We start from the raw sequence: 10923 nt of genomic DNA on the forward strand, positions 1-10923 counted from the left end.
CTCTCAGGATTAGCTCACACTTAACATTTCTTTAACCATTACAGTTTTATTTTCTCTCTTCTCTGCAACAACTGACTCTTATGGCTTGCTTCATTGATGATGTTGTGGTTGATGCCACAGTCAAGGTTTGGCATCTCTGCCCAGCTGCAATTACACATTTTAAGCTGCAGCAGGCATGACCTCTCTTCTCTAATCACTGGGCCCTTGGCCTGCAGATGAGATTGGGTGGCTGGCTTCCAGAGAAATATCAGCCTAGCTAATGCTTGCAGTGTTTGCCAGGCCTTACACAGGGTCCCTATAAATGCAGATTGAGCCTTCTCTTGAGAGAAGGCCTAAGCCTGTAGTTAAAAACAGGAGTAGCATGTTGTTGAAGGAAGATTAAGCCAGGAAGGAAGCTGGTTCTGCCAGATGGGTGTTGCTGGTTCCCCACCAATGAGATAAAACTCAAACCTGAAAGTTGCGGCCTACTGGAAACTTATGCTGAAGCATTTATCAGAGACATTCTTTTCTCAACATGTTAAGCTATGTATTAACCTTGTTAAGGGACTAAGCTGAGGGTTGTCCTACATATAATAATCACCCAAAAAGCTTCTTCTGAAGCTAAGGCCAGATACCCTAGCAATCTCTTGCTGGCCAGCACTAACCTGTTGTTATTTTCACTGCTGAATTTCTAAAACAAACAAGCTAACTAACCCATAAGGACCTGATCCTTTCTCCCTTCAGCCTCTTTACTTTCAAAATACAGACAGGAGGAGATGAAAAACAGAACTGGAAGAGGTAGTGAGATCTACAGGGAATGTCCAGTAGTTCAATACGGTGACGCAGTGCTTAGAATGCAGTACTGCGGGCTACTTCTGATGATTGCCAGCTGCCAGCAGTTCAATTCTCACTGGCTCAAGGTTGACTCAGCCTTCCATCCTTCCGAGGTTGGTAAAATGAGAACCCAAATTGTTAGGGGAAAATGCTGACTCTGTAAACTCCTTAGAGAGAGCTGTAAAGCACTGCGAAGCGATATATAAGTCTAAGGGATAGCGACAGTCAACGTATGTACTATCAGAACCCCACCTCTTTTTTGCATGTCACAAGAAGTGAGGCGTGGTTTGCAAAGCTGCAGCTGCCATTTTTTATTTCCTTGCTGTGGATACCTATGATAACACCACAGAAGAGGTTCTGCAACCACAGTTCTTTGCTGCTTATCCTACACCCTCCTGTGTAAACTTAATTATTTGCTGCTTAACTATAAAAGAGCTAGTTTCAGACCAAGCCTATGATTAAGTCCCCAGTTATACTTATCAGGATTAAGCTAAGCACATCTACATGCCATGGTTATTGTTTGTGTTTACCTTCCCTGTCAACCTGGCTGATAAGGTTTCCTGCCTGCTACCTTCTGGTGGATACATCTCCTTCAGTTTCATATAGTTCTCAAAGAGGTTTAGCTTTGCTGTTTGTGCTTTATTTGGAAAGCCAGATATAGGAAAGTCTACCTTTTTAACCATGCCAACAGTGTGGAAGCTTGGGAGTTGCCTGTTTCAAGTGCTTAAAATAATAGGCTTTCACAACCTTTAATTGCTGCAATGTTTGATATTATCAATTCCATTTTTCAATCATCCTTATGACAGGTTATGTTGGCTGGACCGGTGCATGCTTATTTACTCAGACATAAGTCCCTCTGAGTTTAGTAACTAATTCTAAAGTAAGTGCATATAGCTTTGCAACCTAAATAGTTTTCCTCCTTCCTTCCTTCTGAAACTGAACTAGTGAGTTCTTTTCCTTCCATCCATAGCACTGATGAACAGCTGATCTCTCTTTTCTTTGTGATTTTCTTTAGAAAAATGATAGCATTTCCTCTCTTCTAATACAAAGAGGCACATTTGCTTATTTATGCAAATGGAAAACTGTGTTGTCCACACAACAGATCTGCAATCTGTTGGCCTCCTAAACTACGTACAGGTGGACCTTTCATGCAAGGTGGACTATTAAGGACTCATGTTTGAAAAAGGATTTGAAAGACTACAAGAGATGACTGGATTCTACATTCAGCTGGATGGGTCACAAGACCAGAATATAACCATAAATGTAATAAAATTAAGGATAGATACTCGCATCTAGATCTTCCCAAGCCTTCTTTTATGAAGCAATTGATCAAGATATCCAACTCATTGTGACAATGATTTTTCATCCTTCCTTCCCTTATAGGAATACTAAATAAGTCTTCTGCACAGAATCTTCAGACCTGGGGAAAATGATGTACATCTGGTATTACTGACTATAAATGTGCAACCTATGATTTCCAGCACAATTGTTCTTGGCACGTAATTCAGTCTTTTTTGGCATATGAAGCTACATAACCTGCTCTCAGATACTTGAAAACTGCCATCATATCTATGCTTAGCATTACTTTCTACTAAATTAAACATGCCTAATTCCTCTATTAACCATTTTCTGTGCCTGAGTTGCTCATGCATTTTAAATCTCACATTATTAAATCCCTCTCTTTCCATATTGTTTATATGTTCTTTGAATAAAGCAATCAAAACTTGGCTTTTATTCCAGATGAGGCCTTGCCAATGCCAAGCAATCTATTTTTAAGGAAGCTGCCACATTACATTTTGTTTTAAACCTACTGAACTTTTAAATTAGATCTATATCCAATAGTTGTTACCATATTCATCTTGGACACCTAGAAATTACTATGAGGCAACTAGGCAGGGATGTTTATGTAAATATTAAAACAGTAAATTGGTTTTCTTTCCTTCCCTTTCAGGATATTAAATTTATTACAAGAACAGGTGTGGCATTCATTATCTCTGGGTCGGGCCTAATTCAGCAGCTCTAGTCATTATATCATACTAGGTCTCATAACTCTGTAAGACACTGATACGTATATAGCAGTGAAAGAAAACATTGAAAAATTGGAACTCTTCTCTTTTTTCCAAGGTTTACTGAATATAAGCTTAGCTTCCATTTGCTGTGATCATTGCATGTACAAGCTCGTTGCAAGTTACAAATTATATCTAGCAATATAAAAAAGATGATTTCACGCACATAGTCAGTTCTTTAGAGGTGTGTCTTAATCATGCATGGGTGTGTTTTCTTGCTGGCCTAGTCACCTATTAAGCCACAGTTATCTTTTAGATTCACCCACATATTAAAAGTCACATTTCATTTCATCATGTTGCTAGCCAGACCCTGTCGCCTTAGCCTAGGACAAATGACTGAAATAAGGAAATGTCACAAATGAACAACTACAGAAAGCAAGAGCTTGGTTTTTATTGTCAAATGTTTGCCAGGAAAGCAAAACCACATGGCACTGTACATCAGCAAAAGCAGAAGTCACTTCTGATGACAAGAAAGAAAGAAAGAAAGAAAGAAAGAAAGAAAGAAAGAAAGAAAGAAAGAAAGAAAGAAAGAAAGAAAGAAAGAAAGAAAGAAAGAGAAAGAAAGAAAGAAGAAAGAAAGAAAGTTTTTTTCCCTTGGGAGGAAAAAAAAGGGTAAAAGCTTTTCATCCTTTTCTTGCATTCTTTTTTCTTGCATCCTACATTTTGAACACAAGACGCAGCTTTTAGGTTGTTTTATAGCAACGGCATGTTAAGGACTCATATTTCATTGCAACTTGTTATGAACTGTAAATCTTCGTTAGTGGAACTTTGGATTGTTTATATTTTAGTTAGGTAGAAAGTGAACCTGTAAAAATGAATGCTGCAAGGAATCTTCAGCACTTAACAGGAATACCTGTTCAGAGATCTCTCTCATCAACATTGCTTCATCTCATCTTTACTTTTTCATTTTTCTTTTCAAGGTGATACCCTTGCTTATTGTACCTTTTCATCCATATGCAACTATGTGTGAAAACTCTGGGGAGGAAGCTAATTGTAATTGTTAAAATCTTGACATTTCCCTCAACAAATTGCTTCCTCCTTCTTTCTTTGGTCTCTAATCACCATGGGAATGACATCTTTCTTTTGGTCTTTCACAAATGTTACTAAGAGTACTATGCTATTGTTTAATGCACTTCAGCTTGACTTTTAATCCAGCCTTCTTTTGCAGTTTCCCCAATTTTTTGTCAAATTACTTTGGTTCGACGCTCATGTTAAAGGACAACAAACTCCAAACCACTGAACTTCCTCCATATGGCTTATTATTAGTTCCTGTTCTTTAGGCATGGCTTCACAACCAATTGGATTGTACTGTTGTATCTTTTAATTAGGGCCACTTTCCTCTGACTGTTAAAACATCAAGTGGAGTTTAACAGTTTATTTATGTCAAGATCTCTGCCCACCAAATTTGCACAGAAAGAATGAGCTAGACCAACATGTTCTGGTTCACATTATCAAGATATTCCTGCACCAATGAGATGTTTTATGTATTTACCAGCAATGTAGAGGTACCCAGTGCTTAATGGAGTTGGAAATGTCTTTTAGGACTCTAACACTGTCAGGAAAAGATGTACCTGTTGAAATGTCAATATATCCTAAAAAGACTGAAGTAATAGTGCCTCTATGCTAAAAACACATGAATTGTAAGGGTAGGACTCAACATTAACAAGAGGTTTAACTGCCAGGAGGAAGAGGCAATCTGTTCTTCATGGCATTCTCCTCTTTTCCAAATCTTCAAATTAGGAAGGTTGTTAACAGAAAATCACTGTCATGTTTTTATATTTAAAACAAGTAATGCAAATATTCCTCTCAAAATGTTAGCAATTGTTATAAAAAAAACACAGGTGAGAAATTCCTGGACAGTCACAGAATTTCAGATCCCAATAGTATTTATTATTCACCCATTTTTCCAGCCCATAGTAGAAATATACTGTTGGGCAGAAGTAGAAAACCTGTGAACAGTTATTGGTGAAATCACAATGTATTTCAGACCCATCCAGCACAGCTAAGTGGTGAAGCATGTTGGAATTTTATTCAGCATCTTTTGATTTATAGATTTCCTGATCTTGCATGGGTATCTCTAGCTCTCCAAAATTTTTCCATAGATAGCACTAGAGGGGCCTTTGGGAACTGCAGTGCAACAGCATTGGGGGGGGGGTTATTTCTATAATTTTGCTATTTATGTGAGCCTAAGTGCCATTGACCCCATAAAGGGTATAAATAAATCATAAATCTTTGTTCATCCCTTATCTTTTCACAATTAAATTGACCTGGATAAAAGTAAGCCATGTGAGTATCTATTCAGCATGAAATTGTTATGTGGTCTTTCCTTTTCCATCACAGCTAGATGTTTTCACAAGCAGCCCAAGTATAGGTCAAATCAAGCTTGTGCTGATATGAACTGTGGATTTCAGAACCACAAATAAAGATAGTCATTGACTTACACCAGGGGTGTCAAACTGCCGGCCCGTGGGCCGGACGCGTCATCCAGCAGCCACACCCTCCCCATTGCCAGCAATGGCAAAACCATCCCGATATGTTGCACATCATGTGATGTCACGAGTTTGACATGTCTGACTTACTTTCGTTTGATGAACATTCAAAGTTACAACCGCACTGAAAAAAGTGATTTATGACTGTTGTTTATGCTTTTGAGAGTTGAGCACCCCCATAGTTAAAATTTGGATGCTTGGGAACCGGCATGTATTTATGACATTTGCAGCATCCTAGGGTCATGTGATCACTTTTTGCAACCTTATGACAAGCAAAGTCAATGGGAAAGCCGGATTCATTTAACAACCATGTTACTAACTTAGCAACTGTGGCAAGAAAGGTCATAAAATGGGGCAAAACTCACTTACCAATTGCCTTGTTGAGCAACAGAAATTTGGGGCTCACTTGTGGTGGTAAGTTTGAGGACTACCTGTATTGAAATTGCCTGAGAGATCATCCATCAGCGTATAAGAATTGTTCTGCTAAATCAGACCAAAGGATCAGTTAATTTAGTATTCTTCTTCTTAGGGTATCCAATCTAAGGAAACATCCACCTAAAAGCAAAAACAGTCCCCTACAAACCCCGCTTTTGGCCCAAGGGAATTGGTAATCAGGATATTGCCTCTAAATATGGGGACCTCATAGAATTATTCTAGCCAAAGACCACAAACAAACCATACCTCTTTTGTGTGTGAACAAAACCTTCTCTGGATAGCTACTTTGAAGGAAAATAATTGCATTCAAAGAGAATCGGGAATAGCTGTGAGTTCTGAAATGGGAAAAGGCTGGGTGCTTGTGAAATTCACACAGCTGGCAAGCTGCGCTGGCTGAGTGATGAGTGATTTGATGACCTGTGACTGGACGGCTGCAACAGGACTTAATTCCTTGCTCGTGCACAACCGGATGTTGCAAGTGAGAGGATTTCATCCACCTCTGGCAAACAGCTCCATCCAAGCTTAATGCCTGGCAGGCTTAGGAGGAAGCTAGTTAAGGAAACTAGGCCCAGCCCATTCCCTGCCCTTTTTTCTCCTCCACCCTTTCTCCCCAAGTCAGAGCAACCAGATGGTTCAGGGTGAAAAATTGGGGGGATTTCCCCTTCTGCTTTGATCCTGTGGCAGCCTGAGGGTGCTGCAAGGGTGGAATAGATGGGTCCCTGGCCAGAAGCTCCTGGAAACTTGCCTCTTGGGCCAACATATTTCCAGGCTCAAGGCCAGTTCCTTTTGGATGCCTGTTCCCCCTTCCCTAAATTGCCATGGAAACCTTCCCCACACTCAGCTTCCCCTCTCAGCCACCTTGTCTTCTGAAAGGCTTTTCCTTCGAGAGGTCTTCCCTCCACAGGGCACCCCTTGACCCAAATCTCATTCAGGGGGAGTCCCAAGAGGGACCTGAACTGAAAAACAGTGTAAGAGGGTGGCTGTTTGTCAGCCTGCAAGTCCTACGTCTTGGCAGGCCAACCATGCTTCACAAAGGGGCATTGAGAAGTCTCTCACTCTCTGATTTATACACACACACACACACACACACACACAGTTTCACAGCACCAGGCATTGGATCTTTTGTTCCTTTACTGGGAAAACGCCTCACCCAAGGCACTGGCTGAGTAACCAGCCAAAGCCTCACACGGGTGGGAGGAAAGAAGGAACAGAGGGGGATTTGCAAGGGCAGCTGCCTCAGGTTGGCCTGGCACTTACTTCCCTGAAGCCTTGACAGTTGTGTGTGAGGCAGAAATTCAATAGGCAAGGCCTTTCCTGCTACAGCATCTGTTGAATTTTTGGCTGTGATGCAGTTGTTAAAACACAAGTAGGATAGCCAATAATAGAAAGATATGCTATGGACCCCGTATCCGGTCAAACGTGACTTGAAGAAACTAGATGTCCACCAGATGTCTGCATGGATTATTGGATTATTCTCTCCAGACTACATCATCAATACAAGTAGTCCTTGACTTATGACTAGGCATTTAACAGCCGTTTTGATGTCTGAAGTTACAACGGACTTAAAAAAAAAACTACTTATGATTCTACTTCACAATTTTGAATCCCTGCCCCGAAGAGATCAAATGATTGCATTTCGGGAGCTTGGCAACCAGCTCGCCTTTATGACCAGCTGCAGCATTCCAGTCACATGTCTGCAATTTGTAACTTTTTTTCCCATTTCTAGCATTTTTTGCCAGTTTTTAGCAAAAAAAAGCCCATTTAGGAGAATAGATTCACTTAACAACTATGTGATTTGCTTAATGACTATGGTGATTCACTTTATGACTACTGTAAAATGGTTTTAAAATCAAGTCCAGTCATATGGTGCCTCAATTTATGACCGCAATGAATTATGACCATATTTCTGGGCTTACTGTGGCCGTACGTTGAGTATTTTTATCGGTTTTAAGCAACTTCACTTTGTTATCGATATGAATCTCCATAAGTCCCTGAGATTTCTTAACTTTTCAAATGGATGCTAAATATTTTGCAAGGAAGCCCTTTTTTTTCCTGGTACAACAGAAAGAAAAGACGGGCTATTCATATAGCATCACATTCTAGTTTTCTGACTTAGAAACTTATTTGTTTCATGCAAAGATGGGCATGATAAAGGACCAAAAAGATCCAGCATGTGTTGGCAATTTGATCTCTAGTTTCTCTGCCTCTTCGAAATCCTGTCTGTACTTCTGTTAATTCTCGATCCACATACTGCTGGAGTCTAGCTTGTAGGATTTTAAGCATAACTTATTTGTTTCTAATATTACAAATCCAATCTCCCTGCTGACAGCATCTATAATAAGGCCTATGTATCATAGGGTCATAGTGCAAATGACACAATGATGGAATTCTGTTTTCATATTTGACACAAGTACAGACGTCTGGTTATTTACATAACGGCACTGTGTTCCACATGTCATCACTTAGTCTTTGGTCCCTTCATGAACATCCACACTCCCATATGAGGAGCCCAAACCTTGTTTTGCTTCAGTGTCTTATTCAGGATACACTGCTTTTTTAAAAAAAAACACAAAGGGAGGCCTTGCTCATAGTTACCCATGACTTGGTCACTTCCCAGTGGATTACTGCAATGTGCTCTACATTACTACCTTTGAAGATGGACCCAAAACTAGAACTGAGCCATAAAACAGTGGCATGTACAGTTTTAGGTGCCTCTTGATTTGACCATGTTATACTCCATGCTGCACAAGCTGCACTGTCTTCCCATTTCTTTCTAGATGCAGCTCAGTATTGTCATCTTTAAGGCCTGGATGGCATGGGGCCAGATTATTTGTGGGACCATCTTCCTTAAAGGTATCTACCCATACCATCAGGTCCAATAGGTGGACACACCTCTCCCTTAAATGCTGTCATCTGGCAGAATATTGGAAGTGTGCCTTCTCAGCAGCTGCCCCTGATTCCCTAAGATCCAGCATGTGTTGGCAATTTGATCTCTAGTTTCTCTGCCTCTTCGAAATCCTGTCTGTACTTCTGTTAATTCTCGATCCACATACTGCTGGAGTCTAGCTTGTAGGATTTTAAGCATAACTTTACTAGCATGTGAAATGAGTGCAATGGTGAGATAGTTTGAACATTCTTTGGCACTGTCTTTCTTTGGAATTGGAATGTAAACTGATCTTTTCCAATCCTGTGGCCACTGTTGAGTTTTCCAAATTTGCTGACAAATTTACTGCATCTTTTACGATTTTGAATAGCTCAGCTGGAATACTGTCACCTCCACTAGCTTTGTTGTTGCTCAGCTTTCCTAAGGCCCATTTCACTTCACATTCTAGGATGTCTGGCTCGAGGTCAGTGACCACCTCATCTTGATTATCTGAGATGTTAAGCTCATTCTTGTATAGTTCTTCTGTGTAATTTTGCCATCTCTTCTTAATCTCTTCTGCCTCTGTTAGGTCCCTGCCATTTTGGTCCTTTATCATGCCCATCTTTGCATGAAACGTTCCCTTCATATCTCCAATTTTCTTGAAGAGATCTCTGGTCCTCCCTATTCTATTGTTTTCTTCTATTTCTTTGCACTGTTCATTTAAGAAGGCATTCTTATCTCTTCTAGCTATTCTCTGGAATTCTGCATTCAATTGGGTGTATCTTTCTTTTTCTCCCTTTCCTTTTGCTTCCCTTCTTTCCTCAGCTATTTGCAAAGTTTCCTCAGACAGCCATTTTGCTTTCTTGCATTTCTTTTTCTTTGGGATGGTTTTAGTTGCTACCTCTTGTACAATGTTGCGAACCTCCATCCATAGTTCTTCAGGCACTCTGTCTATCAGATCTAATTCCTTAAATCTATTTGTCACCTCTACTGTATATTTGTCAGGGATATGATTTAGTTCATACCTGAGTGGCTTTGTGCTTTTCCCTACTTTCTTCAGTTTAAGCCTAAACTTTGCAATGAGAAGCTCATGGTCTGAGCCACAGTCAGCTCCTGGTCTTGTTTTTACTGACTGTATAGAGCTTCTCCATCTTTGGCTGCAGAGCACATAGTCAATCTGATTTCTGTGTTGACCAGCCTGGTGATGTCCATGTGTAGAGCCGTCTCTTGAGTTGTTGGAAAAGAGTGTTTGCTATGACCATCATATTCTCTTGACAAAATTCTGTCAGCCTGTGCCCTGCTTCATTATGTACTCCAAGGCCAAACTTGCCTGTTATTCCGGTTATCTTTTGGCTTCCTACTTTAGCATTCCAATCCCCCATGATAATAAGGACATCATTTTTTGGTTTTAGTTCTATAAGGTGCTGTAGGGTTTCATAGAACTGGTCAATTTCATCCTCTTCAGCACTGGTGGTTGGGGCATAGACTTGGACTACTGTGATATTGAATGGTTTGCCTTGGATTCGAACTGAGGTCATTCTGTCATTTTGAGGATTGTATCCCAGTATTGCTTTTCCTACTCTTTTATTGACTATCAAGGCTACTCTGTTTCTTCTGAGGGATTCTTGCCCACAGTAGTATACCTGATAGTCATCTGAATTAAATTCACCCATTCCTGTCCATTTTAGTTTGCTGATTCCTAAGATGTCGATGTTCAGTCTTGTCATCTCTTGTTTGACCACGTCCAGCTTTCCTTGATTCATGGATCTTACATTCCAGGTTCCTATGGAGAAAAAATCTTTACAGCATCGGACTTTCCTTTCACCACCAGATACATCCACACCTGAGTGTCATTTCGGCTTTGGCCCAGTTGCTTCATTCTTTCTGGCGCTACTAGTACTAGCCCTCTGCTCTTCCCCAGTAGCATATTGGACGCCTTCCGACCTGAGGGGCTTATCTTCCAGCGTCATATCTTTTTGCCTTTTGGTACTGTCCATGGGGCTTTCATGGCAAAGATACTGGAGTGGATTGCCATTTCCTTCTCCAGTGGATCACGTTTTGTTAGAACTCTCTGCTATGATCTGTCCATCTTGGGTGGCCCTGCATGGCATAGCTCATAGCTTCATTGAATTATGCAAGCCCCTTCGCCACGACAAGACAGTATCCATGAAGGGGTACTTCAAAGGAGACAAATATAATACTTATGTAGGTTAAAAAAGAATGTGGGACAGCCTTGAAGCCTGTTTGGAAGCTTCAA

Source organism: Vipera berus (assembly GCF_964194415.1).
Source record: "Vipera berus genome assembly, chromosome: W".
NCBI lineage: Eukaryota > Metazoa > Chordata > Lepidosauria > Squamata > Viperidae > Vipera > Vipera berus.